The sequence below is a fragment of the Hyperolius riggenbachi genome, chromosome 4 (assembly GCF_040937935.1).
Source record: "Hyperolius riggenbachi isolate aHypRig1 chromosome 4, aHypRig1.pri, whole genome shotgun sequence".
In the NCBI taxonomy this organism is placed as follows: Eukaryota; Metazoa; Chordata; class Amphibia; order Anura; family Hyperoliidae; genus Hyperolius; species Hyperolius riggenbachi.
The window spans coordinates 151,071,921-151,087,369 of NC_090649.1; positions in this window are offsets into that span (position 1 = coordinate 151,071,921).

Sequence of the window (15,449 nt, forward strand, 5' to 3'; positions counted from 1 at the left end):
GGTGCTAGGATTCCATTGAGATAAGGTGCAATAGTGAGAAAGGGTAAAGTGCATCAATCACAGAAGTAAGTAAGTATGGGAGTGGAAGCACCCAATAGATAAGAAGTTGCAATAATATGCTTATAAACAAATCATAATAAAGTGCATGATGATGGACCACCTAGTGTATACAGTATAGATGAATGGGTAATGCCCAGAGGCAATGCACATACCATAGCCTCTGGATGAGGTCTCCGTTAGAGAGAACTTGCAGCAGTGACGTGAGGGAGGAGGGAGACAAAGAAATGTTCCTGAAGAAGTGGTCACGTGGACCACGCGGAACGCTTCTTTGCCTTCCTCCGCCCTCATGTCTCCACCGCAGGCCATCTTCATAAGGGGGTAAATAATAAAGATTTTGATTGATACATTGATATAAAATGGTAGTGCAGTTTATTTCTCAGAATTTCTTTCTCTGTACTATTTAACATGAATTTATGTGAAATAAAATACTTCTGTAGGCTACAACAAGCTTTTTTATAGGTCTTCTGGACAGGTCGAGGGTTCTTAGTACAAAGAACAACATTGGTTTGTAAACTTAGATCTGGAACCAATCAGAAAATGAGAATATTGATTAACCGTGAAGGGTACCTGAACCGAGGAAAAAAATTAAAATAAACAATATATAGCTGTAAATGAACAATGCATACTTGCCTTACTGTCATTCAGAAGCACACTGTTTTCATCTACCAATGACCCCTAACAATTCTGACTAAATCTAGGTTTAACTACAGTATATCTCCAGAAGCTAAAGGCTTTACAGGTGCTCTGCGCATGTGCTGTCAACAGGGCCGGATTTAAGCCAAGGCCACCGAGGCAATGGCCTAGGGCACCAAAGCAGCAGGCTAAACTGATGCAGCATTTGCTAGCTTGAAAATGCTGCAGTGCAGGGAGATCAGGCAAGCGTTTGACCATGGTACTCTGCTGCCAGCCCCCTGTGCAGCGGCTGCCCTGCTCTCTTTGCATGTTGGCATTGTGGCAGGCAGCTACAGACTTGGGCAGCATTGCAAAGCAGCAAGTGGAGGAAGTGGAATAGCAGCTGCCAGTCACTCACATCTCTGCTCATCTCCCATGTAGAAGCTTCCTCTTCCCCTCTGACTCGCTTTTAACCTGCCAATGAGTCACATGTGAGAGATGCCAATTGGAGGGAGCTTCTGTGCTGGAGATGAACGGAGATGTGAGTGACAATGATGGCTGCTGCGATGTTAAGGCGAGCTGGCTACCTATACAGAAAGGGGGGAGTGGAAAAGGGAGAGATTAAGGGAGTCTTCTGGCTACCTATACTGGAGTGGAGGGGGTGTCATCTGGCTACCTATACTGGAGTGGAGGAGGTGTCATCTGGCTACCTATACTGGAGGGGGGCGGCAGGAGACAGTGGCCTTGGCCGTAAAGAGTACAAATCCAAACCTGGCTGTCACCCTCCTTAGGCTTGTCCTAATTGAGCACTTGGACCACGCTTTGAATTGGACTGTGGGTGCCGCCCTAGGAGCTATTATGGGATAGGGGACATTTTTAAAATATGAGTTTTTTGGCTTTTATGGTGGATGAACAGAGCGCCAGAGGAAAGAATGGATTTGAACACTCTGCAATAGGTATTACATCAGTATGTTTATTGTAACTTTTTACCCATTCAGGGTTGCTCTCTTCCCAAATAACATTTTCAAAAAAAGATAACTCTATGCACAAGATTCTATTCTGTTCCCCGTCACCCATAGAGGGCCATATAGAAATACACTATATAAAAACAACACAGTAACAAAATGGTGCACCATGAGTTTGCAAATATAACTATGTGTTTGGTTGATATTAGTATTGTTATCTGGATCCCTTATCCATTCCTGAAACCATCCGAGATTCCATTCAGGGCTCGTTTCCACTACCGCGAATCCGCATGCGTCCAACGCATGCGGATTCGCACATGTAATGCAAGTGGATGGGACTGTTTCCACTGTAGCGTTGTTGAGGTGCGTTTTTTTCAGCGGTGAAACGCACAAAAGAGCCGCAGAATTCACCTGCGAGTGGAATGCATGTGAATTGCATGCAATGTATTTAATAGGGAAATTGCATGCGTTTTCCCCATGCGTTTTTTGACGCGAATTCGCATAGGTACCAATGTAAATTCACACAGGCAGTGACATGGTTAAAATCGCATATACCCTCACCTATGCGAAATTGCATGCGAATTCGCGGCAAAAAACGCATGGGGAATCGCATCCGCATGCGATTTCATCAGCGGTGGAATCCAGGCGATTCCGCACCGCAATAGTGGAAACGAGCCCTCATAGCTCCAGCTCCCAATCCGTCTCCAGCGGGTGTCCACACTACCACTGCATGGCTGAAACAGCTGGTTTATCCAAGTGGCATGCCCATACATAGGGTGTAAATACCATGCTTTGGCATAGTGGCATAGCATTTCCTAGCAAGTATAGGGAGATTTGTACATGTAAGCTTCAGATGTTGCCTCATGCAGTTTTGTATACCAAGTTCAATGGTGTTCATCTTCTTTATCAGGATGACTGACCAGCCTGTCTACAAAGCAGCTGCCTCTCCGTAATAGAGTTTAATGCAGTCTGATGTGGTACATTTTAGGGAAAGTAATACATCTACTAGCAGTTTATTAAGCAAGCATGAAGTAGCATGTCTAAAAGAATATTAACTTGCCACTCTTTATTCATAGAATAAATGTAATATAAATATGCAAGAGGGAATCCTACCCAAACAAAAAACAGTTGATGGGAACACTAGTTTGCAACTGGCAAAGCTCTTATTAGTTCTATCATTCTGTCACTCATCAGTCTCCTGTTTGCTAATAAAATTCAGCGGAAAGAATGTTGTTTTTGCTATTCCGTTCACAGAGAAATATTTGTCCTCTTTCATCCATTTGTAACAAAACCAAAAAACAAGTGGCCAGAATTACGACACACCTTGCTGTCCGAAACAACAATCAGTGAGTGGAATTGGTTCTGATTCTGAATTGGAAGTTAAAGGGAACCTAAACTGAGAGGGATATGGATTTTTCCTTTTAAAATAATACCAGTTGCCTGACTCTCCTGCTGATCCTGTGTCTCTAATACTTTTAGCCACAACCCCTCAACAAGCATGCAGATCAGGTGCTCTGACTGAGTCAGGCTGTATTAACTGCATACTTGTTTCAGGTGTGTGATTCAGTCACTACTGCAGCCAAAGAGATCAGCAGGACTGCAAGGCAACTGGTATTGTTTAAAAGGAAACATCCATATCTCTCTCAGTTAAAGAGACTCCGTAACAAAAATTGCATCCTGTTTTTTATCATCCTACAAGTTCCAAAAGCTATTCTAATGTGTTCTGGCTTACTGCAGCACGTTCTACTATCACCATCTCTGTAATAAATCAGCTTATCTCTCTCTTGTCAGACTTGTCAGCCTGTGTCTGGAAGGCTGCCAAGTTCTTCAGTGTTGTGGTTCTGTGATGCATCTCCCCCCTCCAGGCCCCTCTCTGCACACTGCCTGTGTATTATTTAGATTAGGGCAGCTTCTCTCTTCTCTCTTATTTTTTACAAGCTGGATAAATCCTCCTCTGAGCTGGCTGGGCTTTCACATACTGAGGAATTACATACAGGCAGAGCTGTCTGCACTCTGCAGGAAGAAACAGCCTGACACTTCAGTGGAAGATAGCTGCAGGGGGAAAGAAATACACAAATGATCTCTTGAGATTCAAAAGGAAGGGTGTATACAGCCTGCTTGTGTATGAATGTATTTTCTATGTGTGGACATACTGTACATCAACCTACTTCCTGTTTTGGTGGCCATTTTGTTTGTTTATAAACAAACTTTTTAAAACTGTTTTTAACCACTTTTAATGCGTCGAGGAGCGGCGAAATTGTGACAGAGGGTAATAGGAGATGTCCCCTAACGCACTGGTATGTTTACTTTTGTGCGATTTTAACAATACAGATTCTCTTTAAGGTTCCCTTTAACCTCCTGAGCGTTACGCTGCTCAGGAGGTTATGTAACTTTATGCCCCAGGGTGAATAAATGTGCAGTAATAGCTGCAAAACCTTTAGCTAGCACTAGGCTAGCTAGTAAAAGTGTCCGGCACCCCCGATCCCCCGATCCAGCCAGTTTATACATTACCCAGCCTGGCTCCAATGATCGGCGCAGTCTCCACGGACAGCTCTGGTCTTCACTATGGGGAGGATCGCACATGACATCATGCGCAAACCCGATCCTCCCCATAGAGAGACCGGAGCTGTGTAGGGAGGCTACGTGATCGCTGGATCCGGGGGGTAATGTAGCAGAAGGTTTTGCAGCTATTACTGCACATTTATTCAGCCTGGGGCACTCCTGAGGACAAGCAGCGGTATGCCTGACACAGTGTTGGGCATACCGCTAAGGAGGTTAAAGTGCTGAGACTGGGTACAGGTAGCCTTGAATGGGCATGTTACAGTACGAAGAAGGGGCAGTCTTTACCCCTTTCATCTTGTCATTAGACGTGTGGTAAATTAAACTATGCTTTAAGTTGTATTGAATAGAAGTTTCAAGGAGCAAAGTATAAAGTGCAGGAACTTAAAGGAGCCAATCAGAATTAACATTTCTGAGACCAAACAACAGGTTATCCAAAACTGAGTATCGGTGCCAATGGCAAACACTAAAATTGCAACTCCACTTTCAGATCCCCCCTTCCCTGCGGTCAGAGACCCCCCCCCCCCATCCCTGGTCAGAGCACCGACCCCTCTAAAAACAGTATCCTTTACCGCATACATTTGTTATGGTTACTTTTTTGGAAATATCTCTTCTTATTCCTTCTCTGTACTCTATTCTAACACTAGCCTCCCCCCCCCCCCCCCCCCCCCTTTTAACATTTAACACTAACCTCCCTCTCCAGTGCTAACCTTCCTCTCTTGACTCCTAACACTCTCCTAGCCTAAAACTAACCTCCCCCTCTGTACTCCTAACACGAACCTTTCTCCTCACAATTACAGCCAATAAGTAATCTGAGCACCAGATACAGATTAAGACCCGGATCAGTGAATAATGGCGCACAGCGCCTATGCATAAAAAAAGGCGCCGCATTAAAAAGATACACTTATTGCTATTTATCGTTAGTACTGCATAATAATGGCACACAGGGAAGAATGAATAAAAACGGCACACAGTAACATTGCTCATCAATAGCGCCGTTCATATGCCAAACAGCAGAAGTTATTGTGCACAGTAACGTTATTTATCAATAGCTAACCTACATAAGCCAAACTGCAGACGTTATTTAACTGCAAAACGGTGAATGGATTTAATGTAACACTGTCAAGGTTAGGGTTAGGCACCACCAGGGGAGATTTAGGTTTAGGCACCACCAGGGGAGATTTAGGTTTAGGCACCACCAGGGAGGTCTTAGGGTTAGGCACCACCAAGGGGGGTGCTTAAGGTTAGGCAGCACCAGGGGGGTCTTAGGGTTAGGCACCACCAGGGAAGTGGTTAGGGTTAGGCACCACAAACAGAGCTAAATAACGATAAGGCTTTAACTTTAAATAGCGATAAGCGACAAACGGATTAGCAGCAACACCGTGCATGCGGCATTATTCGCAGGCGCTATTTTCAGATGGATCCTTAAAACCATACAAAGTCCCAGGGAGCAATTAATTTGTCCCCCCTCCTTTTATACACCTTCCCTGTTTATTGGTTTAAATACAGCTATTAGTACACTATCGTTCTGAGCTTAACCACCCTGGCGTTCTGATTAAATCGCCAGGGTGGCTGCGGGAGGGTTTTTTTTAAATAAAAAAAAAACTATTTCATGCAGCCAACTGAAAGTTGGCTGCATGAAAGCCCACTAGAGGGCGCTCCGGAGGCGATCTTCCGATCGCCTCCGGCGGCAAGAGATAACACGGAAGGCCGCAATGAGCGGCCCTCCGTGTTTCGCTTCCCTCGTCGCCATGGCGACGAGCGGAGTGACGTCATTGACGTCAGCCGACGTCTTGACGTCAGCCGCCTCCGATCCAGCCCTTAGCGCTGGCCGGAACTGTTTGTTCCGGCTACGCTGGGCTCGGGCGGCTGGGGGGACCCTCTTTCGCCGCTGCACGCGGCGGATCGCCGCGCTGCAGCGGCGATCAGGCAGCACACGCGGCTGGCAAAGTGCCGGCTGCGTGTGCTGCTTTTTATTTGGTGCAAATCGGCCCAGCAGGGCCTGAGCGGCAGCCTCTGGCGGTGTTGGACGAGCTGAGCTCGTCCAGACCGCTCAGCAGGTTAATTACCCCAAGATTGCGCGCTGTGCACATAGGAACTAATAGCGACAAGTGGAGAGGGCGTTCCTGAGGACGGGCAGAGAGGAGATAGTACTGACACTTCCTCCCAGCCCATCCTCGAGCTCTGCATTATGGATGAGCAGAGCGGGGGACAGGGGGGCGCTGGAAGGGGAGGATAGTGCTGTGACTCTTATGTCACAGCACAACTAATATAAAAGCAGTAAACATAGTATATTATACAGCGAGGTCAGGGGTGCTTTAAGCTTTTATCTGTAGGCCTCACTACTGTTGCAAGACAATTGGGTTGTCCCCAGATAGCAGAATTAAGCAGCTGGGTTACCCAAATACCAGAGATTAAGATGCCCTGGGATAATTAAATTAAGAAGCCATGGTCCCCTAGATATTAGTATTAAGTATTCATGTGCCTTAAAATTAAATAAATAATCACATGATTCCAGATAAAAGAATTAAATATTTCCATGCCTCCAGATAAAAGAAGTAGTCACATACCTCCAGATCATAAGTAGTCACATGCCTCCAGATAATTCATCAAGTAGTTATATGCCTGACATTAAAAATATTAAGTAGTCACAAGCATCCAGATAAAATAATTAAAAAGTCACACTCCTCCAATTAAAATAATCAAGTTGCCAGGTGCTTCACAATAAACCAGGTACGTCAAGATAAAATAACTTAACAGACAAGTGTGTCCTATATACATACATTAAGTAGCCATGTGCTGTGGCGCCCATGGCACATTCAATGCCTGCACCCCTCTAGATATGCCACTGACAAACATACATTCCACTTGTCATGTCCACCGGACTTTGCACCACATGTATCTTCCATTCCTTGATTCATTAAGAGCATTGGAGAACAGTTAGAACATCTGTCAGCATCTTGGTAACTTTTGGGATCTACACTATAAAAAAAAAAAGGAGCACACTAGGTAGAAATTTCCCAAACAGCGAGGTGAGATACTGCTTGTTTCCCTAGTGATTGGTATGTTCTATACTGTGGAGAAGGGAGGACAAGTGGGCGGAGCTTCACTGCAGAACATCAAAGGAAGTTCCTCCAGCTTTGACATGACTCAGGTCTAGGTGGCAAATCCTAACCGTTTTATAACAGACATTATTTAATCAATCCAGTTGAGGCTAGCAGCAGTGTTGGACTGGGAGCTGAAAAAGCTAAGGAAATCCACTTGTTGGCCAAGCAGCAGTAATCAGGTGTTGCTGCTCACAGTGAAGACTTGCTGCAGGTTTCTATTGGGAGTGATAACACCGGGTTTCTGCTGCTTGGCCAGGAGCTGGATTTTCTCAGCTTTTCCACCTCCCAGTCCGACACTGGCTAGCAGGATCACTAATGATATCCCCAGCAGAAATACTCAGAGATATCCAGAGATGCCTTTAATAAACCAGGCCTCCATTGTTGTTTAAAATGGGCTGCAAAAGTGAACATTAATCAGGTAATGCAGTTAATTATTCTGGATACCCACTTTTACGGTAGTTTCCTGGTTTCAACACCAAAAACACTTCCTATATCATTGTATTGCTGTATTTTGGTATTTAGCCCTTCCCTCCCAATGATGCTTAGCCTGGTCTGTTTAGCAATGGGAAATTCTCCTCCCAGAGCATTGTGGGAGGCCATGCATTATTATTATTCCAGAATTGTCAGTAAACAAACATTCTGCAGAGCTGCATCTGACAGGACTAAAGATGTTGCCACCTGTGATACATTTCAGAATATAAATCAAGGTGAGGAAAGATTTTACAATAGGCAAATGCTGACTAAAGAATTTATAAATGAATACTGTGTATATATATATATATATATATATATATATATATATATATATATATATATATACCACTTAACGACCGCCTAACGCCGATAGGCGTCGGCAGGTCGAAGTGGTTTTTCCATGGAGGCCGTTCCATGTCAGTTCATGGAGGGTGTCTCCGTGAACAGCCTGCGAGTCTCCGATCGCGGCTCGCAGGCAAAATGTAAACACGCGGGGAAGAAATCCCCTGTGTTTACATCATACGACGCTGCTGTCGCAGCAACGCTGTATAGGAGATCGGCGATCCCCGGCCTCTAATTGGCCAGGGATCGCCGCCGTCTGATAGGCTAAAGCCTATTAGAGGGGGTACAGGACGGATCGCCGTCCTGTGCCGCCCACTGTGACCAGGAGAGGGAGGGAAGGAGAGGGAGGGGGGAATAGCGCTGCGGAGGGGGGCTTTGAGGAATCCCCCCCCCCCCGCTCGGCCACACAGGGCAGCGGCGATCAGACCCCCCCAGCAGGACATCCCCCTAGTGGGGAAAAAAGGGGGAAGTCTGATCGCCCTGCAGCAATCCTGATCTGTGCTGCAGGCTGGAGAGCCCACGCAGCACAGATCATCCAAAACGAGCCTGGTCCTTAAGTGGTTAAAAAAAGAACACAATTTTATTCATTAGGTTATTTTCACTACAGTTCTTCTTTAAAGTGGATCCGAGATGAACTTTTACACATTGCATAATTGTGTTCCTTTCCTATTGTTTATAGGGCATTCCTCAAGCCAAATACAGTTTTGTGTTTGTTTTAATACTCCAATTCCCTATAAACAAGCCACGCCCACAGGTTTTCAGAGAGCCAAGGCACTTTCAGACAGTAGCAAGGGCTTATGGGAGCTCAGTCTGGGCAGGAGGAGGGGGGAGGTATTACTAGCCAGAGATTTCAGAGGCAGAGGGGAGGAGGGAGGAGGAGGGGGGATTAGTTTTCTTTGCTCAAGATGCAGATATGCCTGCCTGTGTGTAATGTTTACAAACAAATGGCTGCTGTCATTGTATCACAGGAAGAAATAATCATATTCTATCAAAGCTGTTTGCAGCTAGATTTGCTGTGTAAACTATCTAAACTTTAGATAAGATATATAGACAAGTTACTTGTTTTAGTTAGTTTTTTATCTCGGATCCGCTTGAAGTAAAATGTATCATAGTAACCATATATGCTGGCTTTGTGTTCAGTAAATGTATTTAGCAGCTCAAAATCTGTAAAGCCATACTAGATTAGAAGACTGCAGTGAAGCTGCTCCCTTAACTAAGGGTTAAACTTTACTGGTCCATTAATGGCTGGCACTCACGTAAATCCAGCTCCCTTTTATTTATGCCACATAGAGGTTTGGAATACAACCAAGACACGTTTAAGTAATCCTCATGCTAACACAGTGATATTTTCCTTCCACTGAAAAGTATCGAGGCTCTCCAAATCCACACCCCATCCATCCAGTCCTACTTATGTCCATTAACAGAAGTTAAAGATGTAACGCAAAAAAAGAACATAGGAAAAATCAGTGACACAGTGTGACCTATACCGTGCAGCAATCAGTGTAATAATATCACTGTATGCATAAAAAGAAAGAAAGTCAAGGTTGTGTATAAAAATAATAGAAGCTATCCAGGGCTTCACTGCTTCATGGTTTACACATTCCATAAATAGTGCTAAACCGCTGGGACTGCAGTTACTGCGATAGCCATCTCAACTGGCAGGGATACTGGAGAACAGAAATCATACATCTAGCATTCCATGCCAAATTCCAACTTTTATTATAAGATTAGATATAGATCTCTGCTTAAAGTGCACCTGCAGTGCACGCAGAGGAATAACGCTGGGGGTTAACTCAGCATAGTGCGTATTCAGTTCTCAAAGAGGACTTACATTTCTTTAGTGTGTCACTTTTTGTCACACAAGCAGTTTGAGTTATTAAATAAGGAACAAAAGCCTTAGTTCAGCCTCCTAATTTTTTTTAATACACATCATAGTAAATTTGCATAAATGAACAATATACAAAGGTCTGTACATTGCATGTCTGTGAGTAGAGTGTGACTGTGTGTGAAAAGCATTATGCCTGTGTGCAGTGTGAATGTGTATGTGTGTGTGTGTGTGAGTGGGTGTGCTTGCCTGTGTACATGTACGGTGTGACTGCATGTGACTTAAGTGGTGGCAGTTAAAAGACCACTATCACAAAAAGTAGTAAAATAGTCCCAGAGGTAAATGCAGTATAAAGAACTTTTTTTCTTTGTCACTTAAAGGAAATCTTAAAGGGAACCGAGGTGGGCAGATGGGACACAGAAACATGTTTTCTGCCTCATAACATGCCTCTGTGTCCCCTTGCAGCTGCTCTCTGCCCCCCCCCCACTGCTGCACTATAGCCCCCCAAGATTAGCAATATTTGTCGCTATCTCGGGGGGACACACATGGAGAGGGATTCTCTGTTCAAAACGTCCGCCATGGGCATTCCTGCAGGGTTTCCAGAGCTGCCATTGGGCAGCTCTCTCCCTGGCCATGCCTCCTGCCACTCCCCTGCCTCCCCGAATGCTGCGAGAGACCCATAGGTCATGAAAGTGAAAGTGGGCCAGTACTGCCCACAGGAGCAGCGGTTTCTGTGGCTACCTGATCCGCTCAGCCACCTGGATCAGGTAGCCTACTTTTTTTTACATTTTTTTTCAATCCCACCTCAGGATCTCTTTAAGTGAGAAAAATAAAAGGCGTTTAACTTACCTGAGCTTATTACAGCCACCTGCAGTTATCCTGGACCTGCGCTGTCCTTCCACATCCCTCCAGCCAGCAGCGGAGACCACAGCAAAGCTGGCTGGCTATGCGCCTTATCGTGTCCCCGTGTACAGCAGCGTTCTGCACATGCGCAGTATGGGAAAATCCCTACTGCGTTCTGCATATGCACAGTACAGGAATCAATCCTGGCATCGGAGCGCAATTAGGACTTTGCATGCACAGTGGCCTTCCAACTAGCCACAGCCAGCCATTGAAAAAAAGTTATTTATAGTGCATTGTATTCAGAGACAAATGTAGATACTATAAATATGTGTACATGTGTACTTTAAATTTTACAATTCTTCTTGATAGTGGTCCTTTAACAATATGTTTACACATCTGTACCTGGTCTGATGAGTTTCTCATTTCCAATATGTTTTTAAGGTAGCTAAATGGTTAATTCCCAGCATTATTCAATGTTTTTTTTCCTTCTGAAAATCCAGTTTCGGCTCACAGCTATCAACGATTCCCCTAAAACATTTGCAATATTAATATGGAAAACTCACAGTTCCCTTTCTTATTTTCCACTGGTAATAATGCAGCTGTTAGGTCAATTTCACACTTCTCGCTGATCAGATATACGACCATGAAAAGCATCTTGATTTCCTAAATACATATTTGAAGCGATGAGCGTGATCTCATTATCATATTTCCTCTCTGGAGATTTTACAGTCAATAATTTACATCAGTTTTTCATGGATGTTATACTCTATTCTTTGCATCTCCATTCTCCAGACATCACCAAGGAAACCATGCATGGATTCAGCAGGAAAGCCCGCAGCACACCATTGTGTAGTGAGTCCAGGAACTTTTATTAAGTACAACCGACAAAGAGAAAAGGCAGCTGATGCGTTTCAGACTCGCAAGTCCTTAGTAATAGCTTGTCTTACAGACACAGGAAATGGTGCCCTAGCCTGGTGCCCGATAAAATTGCCAAGAACACAACTGCTCTCTGGTTCCATAGAACCACCTATATATCCTTATCGTACTCAAGATTCTACTAATTATGTGAATTTCCGTAATTTACATTCGGGTTAGGGTTCAGCAACAGATGTTTACATGACTTTGGGAACAATACTGTCTCACACTCAGACTGTTCTTCTTTCTGTAGTACAAGAGCTATCAAATACACAGATGAGCACTATAGATAGAACACTAAGGTGAAGCAATTAATTTAGACGCCAGTGGAGCACGGATAATATAGGCGCCACCATATGTGTTTATGTTAAGAGCAATAATTAGCGGCTATTACAGCTAAATTAGCAGGCGCTGGGTCCTCCCACTATACAAACTGCTCTATAAGATGCAGTTTTTCCCCCAAAAGGGGTACACAGTGGCATGAACTTATGTGACAAGCCGCCTGGTCTGAAGAATACAGGTGAGTTTGCTCGCTGCCACGAGTACTCTGCAGAGACCCTGGGGGAGCATTATTAGCTTGGGAGAGAGACAACTTGGGTAGGGGGCGGGAACTGGTACTGGCCCTGCTGTGACACTTCACAGCTGGTTCAGAATATTTTTCCATAAGACACGCATGCTTCAGAAATTTTTTTCCTCTTTATTGTCCTCATCATTAGGTGTGTCTTAGGGTCAGGTGCTTCTTATTGAGCAAAAAATACAGTAAATGGAAGGCTCTTGTAACCAATTAAATTATCATCTGGCCTATATGCAATCACATTCTTCTTCTGAGTTATCTCCTAGGAAATTATTTTTACCCTCTTTTTAAATTAACTTTTCAGCATTTAAAAAAGTACCCAAAAGTTGGTGAAAAAGTAATGTCAATTTTTTTTGCATATTTTCTTGCTTACTGGTGGTTTAACCCTCCTGGCGGTATGAAAAATTCCGGCAGGAGGCAGCGCGGCAGTTTTGTTTTTTTCTTATATCATGTAGCGAGCCCAGGGCTCGCTACATGATAGCCGCTGCTCAGCGGCATCCCCCCGCCCTCTTCGATCGCCTTCGGCAATCTCCGATCAGGAAATCCCGTTCAAAGAACGGGATTTCCTGGAGGGCTTCCCCCGTCGCCATGGCGACGGGGCGGGATGACGTCACCGACGTCAGCGACATCGTGACGTCATTGGGAGTCCCGATCCACCCCTCGGCGCTGCCTGGCACTGATTGGCCAGGCAGCGCACGTTGTCTGGGGGGGGGCCCCGCGCGCCGCAACGTATAGCGGCGATCGGGCGCGGGGCGGCGGCGATCAGTGTGCTGGCGCAGCTAGCAAAGTGCTAGCTGCGTCCAGCCAAAAAAAAATTAAGAAAATCGGCCCAGTAGGGCCGGAGAAAACCTCCTGCGCGGCTTACCCCGAACTATGTTCGGGGTTACCGCCAGGAAGGTTAAAAGGCATTTTATGACAAGGTGTGAACATATCACCTAGGAGAAACTGAGGAGAAAAAGTGAATTGTATATGGGCCTCTGTATGTTTATAATGACGTTTCTTAGCTGTGGAATGGGAATCTAGAATTTCCAAGAGACCTAAACTCTGATATGCACTGATAAATTCAGATGCAAGCTGGTGCTTTGTTCTGATGCCATGCAAGTATCAGAGATATCAAGCATGAATTAAAAATCTACAGACCATGAAGAAACAAACATACAGTAAGAAAGGTCTTATTATCACTCATTTGGACGCCTATTTAACATATTAAACAATGTTGATTAGTATTCATCTCAAATCAGCAAGCAGTATCATGAAGTCACATACATTTTAGTATTCTGAAGGAAGGGGACACACTTGACTGTTTTCGTGCACATATTCTGCACAGAAAAACAGAACTCATGTTAATCACACTTAAAGGGACTCCGAGCACCTCTCATGTGTATGCCTTTAAGCCAGACGACTTCCAACAAAGTCGTGCTATGACCCCTCTGGAGGAGCCTCTTGCAATATCCATGCGTGTCACTTCCTCTTCCTGCTTCATTCAGTGATGCACTTCTCTAACAGAGAAGACAGGGGTGACCCGGAAGTTATAGCATAGTCAAGATAGCAGACGCAATTTTTAAATTGAAATCAAACAAAAACTATTTAGTGTAGAACGGAGATTCAGGCATCAAATTTATCTTTAAGTACTTTGTAGTACTGGTCGGAGTTTCTTTAAAGGCATACCCTCAAGAGGTGCTGGGAGTCCCTTTAATGGGCTTTTCTGACATTCTGACAAAATGGATATTCTGCATAATTCTGCACATTCTGCACAGTTTTCTCTATCAATTACATTAGCTTCTGTGAAAGAATGCATGCTTTTTCCTGCATAGAAACACACCTGGTATGCAGAAAATGTATGCAGAAAAACGGGTGCGGAAAACTGAAAGACAGTGTACCTGAGGCGAACCTCGGGTACAAAAGGAAATACTTACCTAAGAAGAGGGGAGCCCCTAGATCCTAAGAGGCTTCCCACGCCGTCCTCCGGTCCCCCGTTGCCGAGCGTGGACCCCCTAAAGACTAATGACAAAGGCATGTTGGTAGGAACATCAGGCCACGCTCCTCTAAAGGCTTGAGCGCAGCCATACTGTACCTGCCTGCATACGCCACGCCTGCGCAAAAAGTTGGAGCTGCTTGTATACGAGCGGCTCTGTGCTACTGCACAGGCGCAGTCACGCTTACGCGGGTGCAGCACGGCCGCACTCGTGCCAGAAGAGGAGTGTGACCCCAATGTTAAAGAGGCTACCGGGCAGTGGCAGAAGACAGCATGGGATCCTCCAATGACTTCCGTCTCCTTAGGTAAGTATTTGTGAACTACTGGAATAATAATATAATGAATTATATGTGTAGTACAGATAATGAATAGAACATTGGTATCAAACAAAAGAGACTCATATTGCTTTCCAGTACTGGAAAAGTTAAACAAATGTAAGTTGTTATCTATGCAATAGATCTTCTCTGAGCTATTCGACCCTCTGGGTCGACTACAGACCTGTTCTCTGAAGCAGTTAAACAGCCATGAAACAGTGAGAGACAGCTTGAAATAAGGTTTTACTGCAGGAAAGTTCAAAGGGTCATTATTTCTGCTTTGTTTTATAGCTTAAAAGACAGAGTGTGATGTCTAAACTGCAAATATGACAGAATAATGCAATGTTTTTAAAAAAGAAAGCCATAGAACGGAAAATAAAAATATGAGACTCTTCTTTTCCTACTAATGTTCTATTCATTGTCCGCTGTACACATACTATTCATTTTATCATAAGTTGTTTTTTTTTTGCTTCAGGTTTGCTTTAAGAATAATTCTAAATATAGAATATGGAAGCCAGTACACAACATAAACCGGGTGGTTCTTATCTGAAATGATATTCTTCTTCTTTCTAATATCTAGTAAGAGTAATTCTCTGTTTACAGCAACTTCTCCATAGCGTTGACCTCTATAGTGAAGTTTAGAATCCTCATATGTTTCTCTTCAGCTTATACATCATCAGATTGGGCTGGCCGCAATACATCACATGCTGACAATTCCAAACATTCAGAGCTTTAATGGTGCTACTTTTTATAATATTTCATCTTTTCAGTATACAGTACAAACATAGTGGTAGCTCTATATATACAACATATACAAGATAAAGACATTTGGTATAGTTTAGATATTTTACCCAGTTTTACCTTAATTAACATATACCGTACTA